The 19,349-nt window shown below is 45.6% G+C and overlaps 1 protein-coding gene across 5 annotated transcripts in view; it reads right to left on the bottom strand.

Annotated features, from left to right (window-relative positions):
* Nedd4l (NEDD4 like E3 ubiquitin protein ligase) overlaps positions 1 to 19,349 on the bottom strand; it is a 324,332-nt gene that overhangs the window by 187,332 nt on the left and 117,651 nt on the right. Inside the window, exon 1 of one of the 5 annotated variants that reach the window (XM_085833667.1) lies at positions 5,416 to 5,689. The exons of 3 other annotated variants lie outside the window; for them this stretch is intronic. The gene's annotated coding sequence lies outside the window, so the exon portion shown is untranslated. Of the gene's footprint in view, positions 1 to 3,415; positions 3,589 to 5,415; positions 5,690 to 19,349 lie in introns of those variants that run through there. One more of the 5 variants, XM_029471747.2, reaches the window with a different exon arrangement.

The raw sequence follows: 19,349 nt of genomic DNA, 5'->3' as shown, positions 1-19,349 counted from the left end.
TCTTCTAAACAAGGGGCAGGGACCAAGTTTTATAAGCAGAGAACTACCTCTTCTGTGAGGCTGGGTGGAGTGGGGTGGAACATAGTGTAGCTCTACAGAGGTAGGCGGAGCTTAGTATAGCTCTGGAGAGACCACTTGTTTCCAAGATGAGAGGGGGTGTGACTAAATCCCACCAGAATGCCAGAAGAACACCTGCTCAAGGCTGTTTATTCCAGAACACCAGCCACACCTTGGGGATCACCATGTCTACCAGAAGGGGGCTGGAGTAGTTTATGTGCATCCGGTGCACATATATGCCATTCATGGGACAAAAAGAGGAGCTGGGTTAGGTCAAGAGAAAACAGAAATGTTGGATGAAACATTGTCGAGAGTCAGTTCTTTACAAGTCAGCCGTGATTGACAGTAACAGGCACCGCTGGCCCTCTCAAATACAGGGAAAGCTACCCATGCAGGACCCATGAAGGACGTCTACCAATGGTAGTTCTAATTCTCCTACTTGCTCAGGCAGACCCAGTCTGATCAGGTCATCAAATGTCTTCTCTGGGTCTGAAATTTACCATATGCGTCTCTGGGTACAGGCAGGCACACAAAGGTACCTCCACCATTATCCCATTTGCAGAGCCAGTTTAATCTAATTAAGGAGTCAAGAAGCACATGCGTGAACATTTTAATCTTGAAGATTTCTAAGAGCAGGCGGCATGACAATAAAAGGTGTCAGAAATGAGTGCACGATTAACTGAAAAGTGAATTAATTAACAGGCGAAGTTGCCTTAAGAACTGAAAGGAGGGAGAGAAACACACGTCAGAGAAGATTAGAAAAGGAAAGCTAACCTTTTGGAGCCGGCTCCTTCATCCCCAAAGGGGGCATGTTAGACTGAATTAGCTCTAAGAGCTGAGTCTGCTTCTAGAGTTGCACGTCAGCCTCAACCTCTCAGTGACAGCCTCAGATGTGTGCTTGTTACATTCTCACTGTGTGAGAGATGAGGCCCAGGCCCCATCTAGAGATGCAGAGCCTACAGTCAGAGCTCTCACTTGCTGCTTCTCTCTGTGCCAATGAAGCCCCACTCCAAACAGCTGGTGCAAGAAATTGTCAAGTCAGGGAAAGGCTTATCAAGCTTTATTAAAATAAGGAACTTTGCCAATAATTTGAATTGGAAAGACACTTTAAAAACTTTTTACTTTTATCTATCTATCTATCTAGTGCATATGTGGGGCCATGGCTACCACAGCTCGCTCGCTCTTTTCTTTCTTTCTTTCTTTCTTTCTTTCTTTCTTTCTTTCTTTCTTTCTTTCTTTCTTTCTTTCTTTCTTTCTTTCTTGTACTTGTGGGCCCATGGTTGTCACAGCAAGCATGTGGAGGTCAACGGACTACTAGTGGGAGCAAGTTCTCTCCTTCTACTACATGAGGTTGTGGGGTGGAACCCAGGCCATTAGGCTTGGCAACAAGTACCTTTATCCAAAGCCATCTTCCTGGCCCTGTCAAAGACACTTTATTACCCTAAAGCTGTATCAATGACAGCTCTTTTTCTTTATTAACTATGCCCAACACCCCCCACACACACACACACACATACACACACAGAGCCTGTTTTACTCCTTATGAACAGACCTCCCAGACATATTATTTAAAGCCAGGCTCTTAACCCCAGCACTCCAGACACTCTGGGCTGGATGTACGTGACAGAGGCCTCCTGCACAAATGCAAAAATGAAAACAGCAAGAAGCCCCAACCCACAAGGGCCCACCCAGTTCTCACCAACATCTTTTCCCCTAAACTGTGGCAACTATAGAAAGTCTGCAGAAACTACTACATGTTGGTGAACTGGACAGAACCGCCACTATTTGAGAACTGCTTTAAGCAAGCAACCAAGGATAAGTTTACATACCAGAGTTCAATGTGAATTAAAAGACTAGTTTTTTTAAATATTGGTTGGGAAATGGGGTCGGTGAGTAAAGCACTTGTCGCACAAGCACAGGACTGGAGTTTGGCCCCGTACACTGAAATAAAGCCAGGTAAGTACTATACTGAATCTCAGCCCTCCTACAAGTCAGAACGAGGGGACAGAAGGATCCCCAGAAGCTAGTGGGTCAGCTAGCCTGGTGCACACATTGATGAACAAGAGACCCTTATTCAAACAAGGTGAAAAGGGACAGGTGACGTCTGGAGATGTCCTCTGGCCTCCACATGTGTGTTGTCACACATAACTGTCATGCATGCATGTCCCCCTACACTGAAAACAACAAAATAATTCAAGAAGCTCTTTATTAGAATACACAAACCAGAGTTTATCTATAAAACACAGTCACTAAAGAGCAAAGATGTGAAGTCAATGTTTTGCCTTCAGCTGCACTGAATTATGATGCTCTCTAGTTTTTGTTGATTTTGATGTGTTGAGACAATGTCTCAGGTAGCCAGGTTGGTCTTGAACTTGCTTTGTAGCCAAGAATGACCTTGAACTCCTAATATTTCTGCTTCCACCCCACAAGTAGGAAGACTCTAGGGAGACACCACTATATCCAGCTGAATTAGTGCTTAAAAAAGAAAAAGCCTGCAACACATACATTATATAATTCCCTAGTAACAAAGAATTCAGGTTAAAAAAATCATATTTAATCCTACCTACCCCATGCTTCTAGGATAAACATCAGAGTCCCAGTTAGTGGCCAACCTGGCCCATATGAGGCAGAGCTTGGCCTGAGAAAGAGCCGGGATGGCTCATGATGGACCCATACACACCCTGCCACAGAGGACCACACAGCTCAAGGATCACTTGGCCATCCACAATTACTGCTGGCCCCATTCTCTAAAACACAATTAAAGGTAGAGAGAAGGGACATATGCCTCTGGACAGGGCACATGAAGTACATGCCTTATGTAAATGTCTCCAGATTTCATATCTGCCCTTCAGCTTCTTTAGCAAGAAGGCCATCGACTAGTACTTCCACACTCCACAGAGACCAGTGAGAAACACACTCCCCAGTCAAACCTGACAGACTGCAAGCTGAAAAAAAAAAAAAACAACCTAAAGCTACCCTTAATGAATATCTTTCAAAAATCACAAAGGGGGAAAAGTCTTATTTGTTACTCTAAAAGCTATTTTTAACCTTATTCTAGGTATCCCTGTGGAGCATAAAGAGATCACCGGTGCTGTCCTTAGGTCAGAAGGAAACACTGCTGTGCGTTCTTCATGACCTATAAGAACAAAGGCTATCGAGACAGCCCTGCCATTTACTGAGACTGTCAATCAAAGATGAACAAGAACAGATGGTAGCCACAGTGCCTGCAGGAGACCTGGGCAGTTAACACATGCAGATGGGACATACAATCATTTAATACCACTATCATCTGCCACCACCCTGCGGCCTCCAGGGGAGCCTGTGGCCCTCAGGACTACCCTGCTCCTCCCGGAGCTACCTGTGGGTCCTCTGGCGGGCAGCTTGTAGCTGCTGTCCTCTCTGGCATTTGTAGTTCGACCTCGCCTGTACCACCCAGGAATGAGCACAGAAGACTGGCTCTGCCCAGTTCCCACAGGTGGGCAGGCGGCTGGCAGGGAAGAAGTCCCCAGAGGAGGGTATGCAATTCCACTTGAGCAGTCCCAACCAGGTTCAAGTCATTTACCCTAGAGATCATTAACCAGGTGCTGGAGCCTCTTGGCAAGAAGCGAGAGTCTGGAAGTTGAAACAATGTTACCAAACACACAGTTTGAGTCACCTGGAAGAGTACATCAGTGTCCAGGCAGGAGAAGAAATGAGGTCACCCCTACCCCTGGCTCGGGGAATAGAACACTGATTTCTTCTGAGGTTGCCAGAGTCTATTTGCTCTTCCCGCTCCATTTTGGGGGGGACAAACATTACCACAGGTGCAGAGCAGCCGACGGGGAGGGAATTATACACAGATGAGGAGTGCTAGGGTTTTTATCTCACCAATTTTCAAATGTCTTTGTGTGTGTGTGTGTGTGTGTGTGTGTGTGTGTGTGTGTGTGTGTGGTGGTGGTGGTAGTGGTAGTGGTAGTGGTGGTGGTTTCAGCTCTACAATCTCACGTCACCCACCAAAAGAACAGTGCGTCCCTATAGTAATTCAACCGTTCTGTTTGCCCCACATCAAAACGCCCAACACCACATAATTTGCAAGGAAAACAAGTCACCGTGAAGCAAGAAGGGTCAGAAGTTCAATTTCACACATTACAAAGGCCCATGGTTTTGAAGATTCCTGACAAATGTTTTGTTTTCTGGCGTGTTTAAAGCTATCCCAAGGTTAACTTCCTCCTTTTCACTAACCCATGAGACCACACGTGCTCCATCTCAGCCTTTTTGTAAGGGTCCCGTTGATGGGTATGTCCCCTAAATGAATCCTTGCCCTGGGCTTCCATTCAGGGCTATATAATTCCATTTTCCTCAAATCATATATTTGTCATATAACATGTTTTGTGACTCTCTCTGTCTCTCTGTCTCTCTCTGTCTCTCTGTCTCTTTGTCTCTCTCTCTTTCTCTCTCTCTCTCTCTCACTGCCTATACTGTTCCGGCTATTGCAAATGATCGCACGGAAAGACAGCTTACTCCAAGAAATTAATTCCTGTATTTTCCTAAGTGGCATTTATGTAAGTCCTCTGTACCTTAGACTATGGAAGATATAAAATGTCCCTCACACGCTCTCTGAAAGAGGATAACAGTTCCTCTTCTGCCGACTGAGAACCTGAGACGCTCGTGAGAAAGGACTGAGGCTCCGGGCACCTCACTTCTCAGTATGAAAACTTCCTGACAGGACGCCTCTCTCCACACAAGAGCCAACTGATAAAAATCTGTGAAGCTCTGTGAAAGCTAAAGTTGGGAGCCATAGGACGTGTCCCCTCGAGTTTCCTAGGAAGGTCTATGACAAATCGCGTCCTAGGAAGTCAGTCTCCAGGGATCCAGGAACATATGGATCCCGTGGCAGCCCAGGTGACCACACTGGCTACGCTCGAAATCAGAACAAATACATAAGGAAGCCTGCAAAAGAAAAGATCTGTCCTTATTTCAACCTGGAATTTTGTACCAAATTTCTGAACTCTGTGTGACAGATCCTTTCACTATGTCTATTTTTGACATTTCAGGAAAACAGCAATGACAAATGCATCATTTATTCATGGGGAAGGCACCAGAGAACTATCTCCATAATTATTTTTTTGCGCTGTACAATGAGAAGAAGCTTCAGGCAAGATGACACAGGCTTAAGCACATCAGGAAAAAATATGCTATATTTTTGATACAGGTATCAAGGCACGCTAAAAATATTCAATGAGCACTTTAAGCGAGAGAAGGTGTAAGCTCAAAGACTCCTCTAAATTCTAGCACATGTAGGTTAAAGCTTACAGATCCACAACATGAGACCGTTCTGCACAGACCAAGAAAGGAGACAGAGCCTTTGCCCACACTTACCAGATTCCAGGCAGGAAAACCTCGTCTAAAAGGGAGCTAGGAAGAGGAAGGCTGGTCTAGATGCAGATGGTTGGTCTGTTTCCCTTAACAACAGCAAGAATGGAAGAGGAATCCTGGTCTCTCCAGTTTCCCTACCGGCAATCAACAGCCTGGAACGGGTGGGCGGAGCAAGGTGCTGAGAGGGGAGGGCTCTGTAGCTACTGCCCAGGTAGAGCCCTGCAGAGCTTCCCACCAGGCAGAGCCCTCAGAAGCTGTGCTGAGCTGACAGTGCTGAGAGCTGTCTGGGCTAAAAGCTGCTGCTGCTGCCTGCCTGCCTGCCTGCCTGTCTCAAAGCCTGATCGAATTCAAACGTGGGGAAGACAGAAACAGCTCATCCCAGAGGCAGCCCGGCCAAACACTATAGGCGGAACTTGGTGGATTCCAGAGACCTAGAGAACAACTCAAGCTCTGTAATGCTGCCCTGCAGCCAAACTGCACCTTGGAAGTTAACAGCCAAGTTTTAAGACTCGTGTACAGTCTGCCGCAGGTGACCTGGAACCTCTGAGTCTCTCAGCTATTTGGAATGCCCCTCTTTACAATGAGTGACACAGTATCTGAGAGCAAGGAAGGACAGTCCTCCTGACTGGTTCCTAAATGGCTACAAAAAAAATGTTAGAAAGAATAGCTAAGGGAGCAAGAATGCCCCCTCTGGACACTTCTTGTCATCCCCATAAAGACCAAAGGAACTTTTATTTTTATTCACTAAAACCGGCTGGCTTTTGGCTTAGTGACACAGAGCATATTCTAAACCACTCTGATCCTTGGCAAGGGAAGCCCCGAGACCTCCTTCCTGCCCTGTACAGAGCAGGGAAGCCCTGGAGTTCTTGAGAACAACATTCCACCGTCAAGGCTGCTTTTAGCCCTTCCTTACCCTTTAGAACTGAACTACAGCCTTCAACCAGCCCCGGCTACTTTTTTTCTGCCTCCCTCAATGAGGAGACAGACTCAAGAGGCATAGTGTGGACTGCCTTAGCTCATGCCTAGCAAGTGCAAGACCCTGGCTTCCTCCCCAGCACTGCTCACTAAAGGAATCTATACCCCAGTGTACATTAATTAACATAGGATGTTTTTTCTTTTCACCAATGTCTCCAACATGTTGGAGGCACTGGTTTTGAAATTCAGTTTTGAATCCAACAGTCAAAAAGAGAAAGCCTATGACCCCTCAGACTCAACCTTGTCTAGGATACCCAGTGGCAGCCCAAGATAGAGGGGTGCCATGGCCCAAGGCTCAATGTAAATTCCCACTTGAATGCCAATGTCATGGTTTGAGTATGCTTGGCCCAGGGAGTGGCACTATATGGAGGTATGGCCTTGTTGGAGTAGGTGTGTCACTCTGGACATGAGCTTTAAGACCCTCATCCTAGCTGCCTAGAAGCCAGTATTCTGCTAGCAGCCTTTAGATGAAGACATAGAATTCTCCTGCACCATGCCTGCCTGGATGTTGCCATGGTTCCGCTTTCATGATAATGGACTGAACCCTCTGAACCTGTAAGCCAGCCCCAATTAAATGCTGTCCTTTATGAGTTGCCTTAGTCATGGTATCTGTTCACAGCAGTAAAACCTGAACTAAGACAGCCAGGAACATGCTCCATTTAAGGATCAAGAATATAGAGAGATGTTGACAGCAGAGCCAGCAGTCTTTGCCTGCATGCTTCCCTTTAAGAGGCTTGGGATCAGGCTGGCAAATGGTACCACTCTTCAGTGATGATAATGAGGAGGAGTTTAAGAGGATGCTTGATCCTACCTGGGCCAAGAGATCACCATCCCCATCTGCTGGTGGTCCTTGGATACTGCAGTCATGAACCCTGCTCCACCTTCAATCCACTCTAGAGAGGCAGTCATGGAATTCCTGCTTTGTCACAAATACTCCCTGAGCTCCACTGCTCTAGGACAACCTTCACCCTCTCCCTTCAGATCTTATTTTCAACCTTCATTATTTTCCCATATATTTAAAAAAATTATTTTTCTCCTTCCCCACCTAACATCTGGGAGTGTGGTTATAAAACGAAAATTCTTAGCACACAGGGAGAAAATAGAAGTGAGCGCCAGCGTGCCCCACACATAGAACAGAAAGAGGCACAACACTGCTGAGAGGAAAAGAGAATTACCAAGCACACTATACACTGAAAAAGGCAGTCAAGGATTCTGAAACAACCAAAGAAAGGAACACCTCAGGACTGGGCCCTATAGTGTGTGTGTGTGTGTGTGTGTGTGTGTGTGTGTGTGTGTGTGTCTCAAGGTCCCTACAAGTTGTTCTGTGCAACTGGAGAATGTACTGGCGGTCAGTCACATTTAAAGCAATGTTCCTAACCATGTATCTTCTCCCGGTGTCCATTCATGCCTCCAGTTGTGCCCTAATAAAATATTCTACATCCAGCAAGTTAAAATCTACCAATACCAATTGTTACAGTTTGTATATGCTTGGCCTAGGAAGTGGCACTATTTGGAGATGTGGCCTTGTTGGAGCAGGTGTGTCATTGTGGGAGTGGGCTTTAAGACCCTCACCCTAGCTGCCTGGAAGCCAGTCTTCCACTAGCAGCCTTCAGATAAAGATGTAGAACTCTCAGCCTCTCCTGCATCATGCCTGCCTGGACACTGCTGTGCTCCTGCCTTGACAATAATGGACTGCACCTCGGAACCTGTAAGCCAGCCCCTATTGAATATTGTGTCCTTATAAGAGTTGACACGGTCATGGTGTCTGCTCACAGCAGTAAAACCCGAACTAAGACACCAATCTTCGGGGGGTGGGGGGAGTAATTACCAGAAGTGAGGACTGTGAGGAAAGATGACCTTAGAAAACTCCTGTTTAAGTGATGCCACTGCGTCAAGTCTCTTACTCGATGCTGTGATTTATAAGAAAGCAGCAGGGGAGAGTCCAATAAACATTAGGTTTCATAAGCAGCTGCCAGGAGACTGGCAGTGATACAAGGGACCCGAGGTGGGGGGAGGCATCTGGGGTCTGGGGTGTAACAAGGAGACAAGGATGCTACTGAGTGCAGTGAGGAAGGCGGGGATTGTCAGGACTTCACACTGAGGAAAACATCTGTTTTGTAACTTCATCGCCACGGTGTGCTGGTTGCATGTAAGTGCAGTTACAGCAGAAATCTCATTTATAATAAGCTTAATTTTATCCCAGAACAATCAAGAGGTGAATTTCAGTAGCTCTGCATTCCAATCAGAGTATACAGAAAAAGTAAGCCGGGTGTGGTGGCACACGCCTTTAATCCCAGCACTCGGGAGGCAGAGGCAGGTGGATTTCTGAGTTCGAGGCCAGCCTGGTCTACAAAGTGAGTTCCAGGACAGCCAGGACTACACAGAAAAACCCTGTTTTGAAAAACAAAAACAAAAACAAAAAAAAAAAAAACAAATAGAAAAAGTAATGCCAAGAAATAGCTCATTTGTAAAAGGGCTTTGATCAGTAGGCCTGTTTCAACAATGGTCTCCATCTCTGCAGAAAAACCCTTCTCTGACAAGGGGTGAGAGCCACACCTGTTAAGAGTAAGTATTACGAATGTAGCTCAAGGTCATACTGGTTTGGGAGGTGAAGTAGGTGCCCGCCAGCTGGCTAGGTTTACAGCATGAATTCTGTCCTATTCGGCAGCTGCTGGTCATCGCCAGCACGTAAGAGCTCCTGTTGCACCCTAGGATAGCTTACTATTCTGGCTATTGTTGTGGTTCATAGGTATCACTGCTGGGTAGGACTCCCGGTCACTTTCTCTCTTGGCATTTTGGAGAGCACCCTGCAGTACTGTGAAGGCTAGTCTTCAAGAGGAGGCAGATCCAGCTTGATCCTTCCAAATCATTATATATACAGACTTATTTGAATATATGCAAATGTCTATCTTAGTGTAAGAATAATAACTAAAGAAGATGAAACCATGAGTTTAAGAGGAGCCATGGGGGACCCAAGAGAGACTGGAGGAAGTATCTGCAAATGTATTTGTGTATATATATATATGGGACATACTTAAAATTATAAAAATAAAAGACTAAAAAAGGATGAATGAAGAAGAAAAATGAAATACTCAGCTCAGCCAGGTGTGGTGATGCCCACGTAAGAGGATGAGATGCTAATATGTTGACAGCTTGAGGCAGGTAAACTGCGAGCATCAGGCTAGGCTATATAACAAGGTACCACAGAATGAGGAGCACGGAAAGACCGCAGACACCTGCCCCCTCCTAAGTGTGTATATATTCATAGCCTTGCTTTCCTCTTAGCCTCTAATGCTTTCGAAAACTTGCAACCAACCACAGGTTCATCTGCAAGGCCAAGGCCACGACACAGGCTGCTGAGTTATATCGAAGGATGACAGCATGCATCAGTCAGTTGTTTAAAACAACAAGACATGAAGCCAACAGCAAGAATACAGTGCCATGAGCTGTGGGTAGCAATGTATACAGCCTAAAGCAAGATCATAAACTTATCTGAAACATTGTAAGATTGGGAGTGGGGGAATGGCTCTATGGCTTGGTTCCCTCGAAGGAATTCTGTAGAGGCTCTAGAGTGTGATCTTTACCAATGACAATATTGTGCCCTAATAAAATGTTGGATACGCGTATGAATCTGTACATGTCAAACTCCTTAAAAGACAATGGCAAAAACCACTTGGATATCTAGGATCTATGCTCACGGGCTGAGTGTGACTCAGCAAGAGCCAATTAACTTCTGAAGGCACACACCTGTTCTCTTCATCTATGCTACAGAACGTGACAAAGTTTCAGTTGGCATGAATCTGGGCCTACTAAACTCAACCAGAAGACAGAGACAAGTCCCCCTGGGTGGCATCACCACCAACTAATGGGACAGAAAGCGACAATGCTTGTGTTTGGTTAGGTAGAAAGCAGAAATGCCATGGAGACACAGACAAGTGAGTGAAAGCCCGCCAGTGAATACCACTGAAGTAAGTGGTGACCCATCAAATAACTAACCCGATCAGCTAGGAATTGGGAGACCTGAGAATCAATCCTAATGATAGCCCTGTTTAAAAAAAAACAAAAAAAAATCTTTTTGTTTGTTTTGAGACAGGGTCTCTCTATATATCAATGGCTGTCTCAGAACCTGCTATAGACCAGGATGGCCTCAAACTCATTCCTAGAATTAAAGGCATGGACCTGAAAGCCCAAACCAGGCTCCAAGTCAACACCTTAATCCTGTTCTATGTAGTTTGATACTGAACTTGATAGTTTCAACTTGATAGCATCTTATGCTACTAACCATCAACTATGCTCTGATTTCAGACAGACACCTAGAGAGCGTCAGGTCACAGGAGTCTAGTGAACCAGTGAAATGCATCTGGGATGAATTGAACCTTGAGGCATATGGAAATACACTCTTGTTCACTTAGCTGTGGCACTGTTGGGAAGATATTTTCTAGCCCTGTTGTATTGTTTCTCCTTCTATGGTGTAAAGGTTATTTATTACCTGTGGTTTGGAGTTTGGTCAGAATGAGGGAAGAAGAAGTCCTAGGACATTCCAAGGCGGTAGAGTTCAAGGTGGGAGCCAGCCAGCCAGTGCTGAACTTTAAAGACAAAAGAGCCTGCTGCCTTTCAAACAGCAGGCTTAGAGCGGCGAGAGAAAGGCAGCAGAAATCTGATGTGGGCTTTATGAGGTCTAAATATAGGCATCTGCAGCAGAGTGGTTTCTTTGGGGAACGATTTGAAGGGTTCTCAGGAGGTGTTAGCTGCTCACTGCATAGCAGAGGAAGATAAAGGCTTCCCAGGTTGTCTGGGAGGATTGGAAACCCAGAGAGAAGCCCTGGGAAGGTGAAGACACATCTTTTGTTCCCAGTCCTCCTCCTGGACAAAAGGCACTGCGAAAGAGAAGGTCATGGCTTGGTTTCTGATTCAAGAGAACAGTACTAAGTAGGAGCCAAAAAGTGACCCCGTGCTTCTGTCCCAACACAGGAAGAAAATCAAGGCATGCCAGGTTCTCCGATAGAAAGACCTGGATTTGTCTACTAACAAATACAGATTGCTCATACAAAGAGACTCTCTTCTGTAAGACAGCAGAAATGAACATTTGCATAATATCCATTCTTCAATTGGCAGCAGAGGCCACTGGGTTGGTGCAGGTGGTAGGACACACCAACACTGTGTCTTAAAGAGCTGATCCTGGTAAGGCAGGACTTGAGAGCAGTAGTAGTGTTATGCGAATGTAGGCCATGTCAGAGTCAGGGGTGCAAGTCTGACCCAGCTGCTTCTATAACTTCAGAGCCCTGGGGTAACAAGTGTCCTTTCCAAGCCCCAGTTTTCCCAACTGCAGAACTGAGTTCAGTGTGGCTCCTGACCCCAACTACCTGTATCTTACTCTAGGCTGTTTGTCAGTTTCGGGGATGAGACCCCAGTGAAATATTTTTTTGATGGTCTCTGTGAGTTCTACTGTGGCGTCAGACTTAAACATCATCAGTCCGATGTGTAACTCCAACACAGTCTCAGTATGAAGATGTCCCAAGTTCAAATCCCAGCAACCACCGGGTGACTCACAACCATCTGTAATGAGATCTAACGCCCTCTTCTGGTGTGTCTGAAGACAGCTCCAGTGTACTCATATACATGAAATAAATAGATCTTTTTCTTTTTAAAAAGTTTTTCCTTTTACAAAGCTAGAGTGAAGCAAATTAAAGCCAGGGTGAATCAAGTGTGGAGAAGCAATCTGAAAAGATGTCCACAGGTGTAGGAAAGAATAAACTGTAAGAGCACCCCCCCCCCCCCGCCCTGGGCAGGACAGGGCTCTAAAGGGAACATCTAACCAGGCATGCAGGATACCCAGAGTGCTCCGTCGCTGTGCTGAGCACAACAGCCTGTGCTTCCACCAGCCAGATACACACCGAAGGATGATACACAGCTTGCTAACTCCTACCTTTAAAAGTGCTGTAAATGCCAATTTAAATGCCTTCCTCAGGGCAACCACTGGCAGGAGGGCCAGCTGGCATCGTCTAAGTACCCTCTACTTGGAGCATCTTTCCTATGGGAGACAGGTTTCTCTAGGCAACGCAGGTTGACAGTAGGAAGTTGATTCAGAGGGAAGAGATGGGATGGTCTTTCAAAGTAGTCCCCCTTGAAGTTAAGCCAATGACTTCAGAGATGAAAGCAGTGTTCTGAGCAGGCTCGGACCTTGCCTGGGGTCTCATTCCTATCCATGGTGCACAGAACGTGATATCGGGGGGGGGGGGGGTGAAAAATGTCTTTCTTTTCAAAAAAGACACAGATGGAAAGTGTCCAACTGCAGCAACAGCGAGGGCCATGGCATCATTTCTTCTACCACAAGTGACCTCAAATGTGACAACGAACAGCCCTCCAATATGGTGGCTGTTGAACGGTTACGAAAATGCCAAGACTAGACAGCTGTGTGCTGAGGCCTGGAAATAGCTCAGCCGCGAATCCTGGAATGAAAATAGGCAAGAGCCGGGCGTGGTGGCGCACGCCTTTAATCCCAGCACTCGGGAGGCAGAGGCAGGCGGATTTCGAGGCCAGCCTGGTCTACAGAGTGAGTTCCAGGACAGCCAGGGCTATACAGGGAAACCCTGTCTCGAAAAAGAAAAAAGAAAAAAAAAAAAAAAAAAGAAAAAAAAAAAAAAACAAAAAAAAAAAGGAAAACAGGCAAGAGCACGTAGCTCACACCTGTAATGCCAGGACTTGGGAGCCGGAGGTAGGGAGAGTGCTGCTGGAAGATCCAGACCGGCTAAGCTCCAGGATGGTCAGTCTCCATCATCTCCACCAGCCTGCGCTATAGGCTAGGGCTCTGAATCAATGCCGAAACTCATCAAAACAAACAAGTAGAGCAAGCAAGGTGTTAACCACCCTCCATCCACTTCTCAGGAGGCTGGCTACCGGTGCCTTGGTCTATTGGATGCTTCCTTAAAATAACACTGGCAACTGGTTAATTCATCAAGACAGACATTTATTTCCCACAGTTACAGAGGCAACAAGGCCAAGGCCAGAGCAACTATATCCACGGTCTGCACAGGGTTACAACCTCCTGCTTTAAGTATTCTGTCACCTTGTAAAAGAAAGCACCCTCCAGAAAGCTTTAGAGTTCTCCCCTGGGGAAATCCCCAGGTTTAACCACCTTTACCTAGCCTGCTCTAGGAATCCTGGAACATTATTGGTATTTGAATTTTAGAAGGGAAACATCAAGCCACAGAAATGGCTTACCTCTGTGAGACTGAGGGAAACAGCCAAAAAAAAAAAAAAAAAAAAAAAAAAAAAAAAAAAAGCCTATTTCCTGCCTCATGCATGTGTACTGAGATATTCCCAGCATGCATCACTTTCAATATCATAAACCATAGGTAAGTGTAACATGAAGAAGACCATCCATTTCATGTCTGTGTTGAAAAAACGACCTAGGACATGCTAACAAACACTCTTTTCTGAAGAAAAGAAGGAACGGATGCCTTTCTTCCATGGATTCTTGCAAAGGTGTCTCTAGTTCTTATGATGTCCGCCCAAGTTCAGTCTTGCCTACAGTATTTACAGCTAAACCAAGGACATCCACATTACCAGCCACCCACTTGCTGTTTTCAAGGCTCTATCTAGCTAGCTCTGCTGGTAAAGACATGGATACCCAGAAGGATAAATCTAGCAGGAAGCAGGTAGAGGAGACATGCTGGAGACTGATGCTGTGGGCCTCAGGGATGGATGGCCTCCACTGAGAAAGGTGTGCCACACTCTCGATGGAGGCTGATGCTGTGGACCTCAGGGATGGATGGCCTCCAGTGAGAAAGGTATGCCACACTCTCTAGATACCTGACCTCCGCCTCACAGCCAGGTGACACCCAGCACATTTATTGTGGCCTAGCGGAGGTGTCAGGAAGCACCATGCCACTGATTAGCTTAGGCTTGGTTCAGCTTAGCTGAGATCACTTGAGCATTTTCATTTATTTCTGTGTTCACTCGAGAGGCCTGAATTTTCTCAAGGGCAAGAAAAGGTTTGTATTTATACTGCGTTAGCAGCCGGGGGTGGGGGTGGGGGCGCTGTCTGTAGTGAAAACATTATCGTATAAGAATGAACTGTCTCCTGATTAAAAACAGGCATGTTAAGAATGTATTCATTCCTAGATCACCGGGAAGGTGGTAAGAACTGTAACCGCAGAGCCAAAATTAAATGTTAATGCCTACAAAAGCTACTTTCCCATGATCCCAAATAGCTTGTGTTCTTCCCTACTTTCTGTCCCACTGCAAACATGCCCGGCCTGCCTCTCAGCTGTTTATGTTGGTGTTTAAGACCTTTGAATGGTGATGGTGGTGGTAGTGGTGTGGTGAGGACAGCCTGGTCTACAAAGTGAGGTCCTGGATAGCCACTGGCTACACAGTGAAACCCTGTCACAGGAAAAAAGGAGAGGAGGGGAAGGGAGGGGAGGGGAGGGGAGGGGAAGGGAGGGGAGGGGAGGGGAGGGGAAGGAGAGGGGAAGGAGAGGGGAAGGAGAGGGGAAGGAGAGGGGAAGGAGAGGGGAAGGAGAGGGGAAGGAGAGGGGAAGGAGAGGGGAAGGAGAGGAGAGAAGAGGGGAAGGGAGGAGAGAAGAGGGGAGAGGAGGGGAGGGGAGGGGAGGGGAGGGGAGGGGAGGGGAGGGGAGGGGAGGGGAGGGGAGGGGAGGGGAGGAGAGACTTTAAATGATGGCAAAGGGTAAGTATATTAGTGGCTTTGGAACTTTGGGCTATAAAAGCCACTGAGTGTTGAGGGCTGTTCTGTAGGAGCTTGGAGGATGAGAATGTTGGGAGCAGTGTGGATGATGGACTTGTGACTTCTCAGAGGGAAGCAAACACTCCACTGGCCTTTTCTGTGACTTCTCTGCTGTTCTGGTTGGCTGTGACTGAAGAGTCGGCTGAGATGAAAAGATGCCAGGACTACTAAAGAAAAACCTTGCTTTGAAGGGATACTGGATGCTGGTCCTCTGGAATTAAGAATTTACACATCATGTGTGTGCACGCACACCCACACACAAATAACTAAGTCTTTGTTTTCAAGGAACTTTCAAATTATTGCAAGAGAAGGAGGGGGGGGTGTCTTGACAACCAACAATACTGCTTTCTGACTGAGAAAACGGAGACAAAGGTGCTAAGGCTGACTTGCCGTTTTGATTTCTGGTTCAACCACTAAAATTTGGAAGTCTTTCTTTCAAATGTCTGTACTTTCTTAGCACAAATGACTAACTTTAAGCATTTACAATGACAATGATGTAAGACAGTCATTGTACAATAGGGGAAGCCCAACAATGGGCCGAGAACATGGAGGGACAGAAACGTCAACAGCCCTGGAGGTAACCTGACCATCCTTTTCTCTCTGAAGCACACAGGACCACTCACTAGAGTCAAACATGTATTTACTAACTGTGCTGATGTCTTGCATGCCAGCCCTTTAATAATTTACTAGGCAGTTAACAGATTGTAGATTCCTTAGTAAACATGATTTGAATCGGGGTCATACGTCTCCAAAATATTTAGGAAGGAAGACAGGCAGTCAGCTATACATCTGCTTGCACAAACATGAATTCAACTTCAGCTACTATTCATGTATCTTATGCATGAAGCAATGAGAATAATTATTTCCACTAAGACAAAAACCATTTTGTAGCTGTATCCATTATCTGTCTTAAATCTGTAGTGTGCATCAAAAGCTTTCATAAACTATATTTAAGCTTGCTGCCCCTGAAAAGAAAAATAAATAACAGCTGCTGCAATATCTAGGAATCTGACTGCCCCAAGCTCTAGCAAAATTACTCTGTCATTTGCCACCCAGAATCTCCATGAAAGAGTTTAATTTGAAAACCACAACCAAATACTATTGACACCCCATTCCTGGTTCTAAATATATTTGCTAGAGAAAATCAGTGGCCTATCCCACACATTCAAAGCTACATCCCACTGGCATATAGCCATGCCCCTGTATTTAGTTGAAACTCCATAAACAATAAACAATAAACCCAAATCAAAGCCTCAGAAGCAAGGTTTTCAGTGACTTTCTTACTCTCCTGCTCTCAACCCACATTTCCCCATGAAGCAAGCTAGAAAGAAACAATCTTTCCTATTCTTCAAGACAGATCATAGAAACTAGAGCCTCTCTTCTTCAAAGCCAGTCATAAAACAGAACAGTATTTCTCTAATATTCTACCCTGCTTGTCTGTGTAACAACTGGCCATAAAGAAATAAAGACCCTGGGCCTAGAGGGGTCTTTCCCTTGACTTAGGAAGAAGACATGGTAAAACTGAGGGCTAGGGAAAGACCTGTTGAGTCTGTTTCTATGGACTCAGACCCTGTCTGTCCAGCCACTCCTACGTGCTATCCTGGCTTCATAAAACTCACCTTTCCGTTGTCAATCTTGGGGATCAAAGAAAATGTGGGTGCCTTTGTTACTCCATTGTCCTCTCAACAACGCAGATTGCATTCAAATCATTAGGGGTAAAGGCTACTATCCAAATATGTTTTATGTTGTTGCCAAGAGACTAAGTCCTGCTAAAGCTTAACGATCTATCTGGCTCCTTACTGGAAAACAGAAATAGAAACAGAAACAAGCACACACATGAACACACACACACACACACACACACACTGGTTTCTGACTTAGATAACTACCTATAGCCCCTAGGAAAGGTTTTATTTTCCATTTAAGAACCTATTCTTTGGCTTAAGGCTTATAGTTTTAAAAATGGTTGTTTTCAACCATTTTGTTCCTCAAGATATAAATATAAAAAAGTTTTATAAGAACATGACAAGAAGAAAAGACTAATAAAGAGGATGGAATCCTTTGGGCTGGCAAGATCGCTCAGCGGTTAAGAGCACTGACTGCTTTTCCAGAGGTCCTGAGTTCTATTCCTAACAACTACATGGTAGCTTACAATTATCTGTAATGGGTTCTGATGCCCTCTTCTGGTGTGTCTGAAGACAGTGTGCTTGTATAAATAATAATATAAAAATATAAATAATAGTTTAAAAAAAAAGAGGAAGGAACCCAGCAGCAACTTCAAGCTTTCACATGTGCATACATACACACGCATGCATACTCATGCATACATGTGAACCCATACACATGCAAACACCATACACACACATTTGAGAATTCCAGTGCCAGGTTTCCAATAGGACATTTAACTTGCAACCGTGCGAATGCATGGCAAATCTAGAGGACAGCCATCCCAAGGCCTCTTGGGCTGCACTCTGGTTATGGTATAAAGCAGTTAGGGCTGTGGAAACCAGTCACAGGCAGAGGGTGCACCCCTCCTGCCTCCTTGGGTATGGACAAGGAGGGCAGGGGGGGCGGGGGGGAGCCACTCTGACCATCCCATCATAGAACTGCTCTGGCTGAACCCTCTCAGCCGCAGCCCCTGAAGGTGTGAACAGTAGTTCAGTTTCTGCAAAGTAAGTATGGCCTGGCTTTTCTTAAACACTGAGAACTGTTTGCTTCAGATTTACATCTCAATTTGACACCCCTCTGAGGTCCTTATGTCTGCTCTCACAGAGGCCAGGAACCGAACAAGGAAACCAGGAGGAAAAAGAGGGGCGCATACCTGGAGAGAAGAATAGAAAGGTCATCTCATACCTAAGAAAGTGCCACACTCGGATTCACCTCCTGTATACTAGGGCTACCATCACTCTGCCCTTGCTGCCTGGCATGATCAAGTCTGAACCATTCACAGAACTTCAGCTGCTTTTGGCTTTAGCCATATCAACAAAACCTATCAAGCACCTACGATGTGCAGAGCATGTCTATTCCTGGAACTATATCAGATTCTCAGTGACTGCTACATCATTGAGGTTTAGAAATAAGGAAGTAAAGAGTTGTCTTATTATTTTTGCTTTTCTCTAATCTTAATATATTCATAAATCGGGGGTGGGGGGGGCAGAGAAAGCAGAGGACCACACTTCTGATGAAGTGACATTTACTAATAAACAACATTAGGGAAGATCCTCCAAAACCAAAAAAAACAAAAACAAAACAAAACAAAACACCCACAACTTAAAAAGAAATATATTTTTTTAAATGTTCAGACATACACCCTGCCCTGTAAGAATGAATATTAGACATACCACAGCTTTTCCTCCAGGATGCAAGATCTCTAGAAAAATCTATGCTAATGGCACTGATAGAGAACAGCAAGCCTTGGGGTCTGACAACCTAGATACAGGCTGCCTTGGGCATTCATCAACTTGCTATGCTCCTTCACCTCCAGGAACCAGGTAGGCGGGCGGTATGCAAGCTATAAGTAATTACTTTTAAAGGACACTGTGCAGGTTCACATAGAGACCAGGAAGAGCACAAAGTATAAACAATAATGTGGGTGTTTCAGGATAAACGATGGGTGGTATTTATAGCTGAGGAAGAAGGTTAATACTCTTTCAGGTTATTTTGGCATTTTTCTGGGATGGGGTGGGGAACAAAAACAGGTTCTTTGGGGTTCCATATGAATCACAGCAGCAACGGGCTACTTGGTGCGGAGGTTTTAAGACAAACACATCTTGGTTCAAAGGCTATTATGACCTTTGCAGATGTTGTGGGTCTCAGCAACGCCCTGGACAGCAAAGCTGCTCCAATGGGCCCTCAGAGGGAAACGGAGGCTGGCAAAGAGTCTACAGGCCCTAAACCTAGGCTCTGGAGAGTGTCAGTGCTCTGTGACAAGACAGTAAGACAATCCAGCTCCCGCTATTCAAGAAACAATATCCAGGAGAAACACCAAAAGCAGGCCCAGCTCGTCCACTGAGGAAAGCCAGGTGCGTGTAATACACGCTTCTGAGTTCCCTGGGACCCAAGGGCCTCAGTTCTACCTGGAAGAGAAACCCACCATTGATCTCCAGTCATGGATCCTTACATGGATGACAGCCTGGCATTTCTAGATCACCAAGATCTCTTAGGAGTCTGGGTTTCTAATACAGAATCTTCCAAACGTTAGCTTAGAATCTTCTCA

This window comes from Mus caroli, unplaced genomic scaffold, assembly GCF_978045245.1.
Source record: "Mus caroli unplaced genomic scaffold, Mus_caroli_1 scaffold_19, whole genome shotgun sequence".
NCBI classification, from domain to species: Eukaryota; Metazoa; Chordata; class Mammalia; order Rodentia; family Muridae; genus Mus; species Mus caroli.
This window is presented reverse-complemented; position numbering and strand designations above follow the sequence as displayed.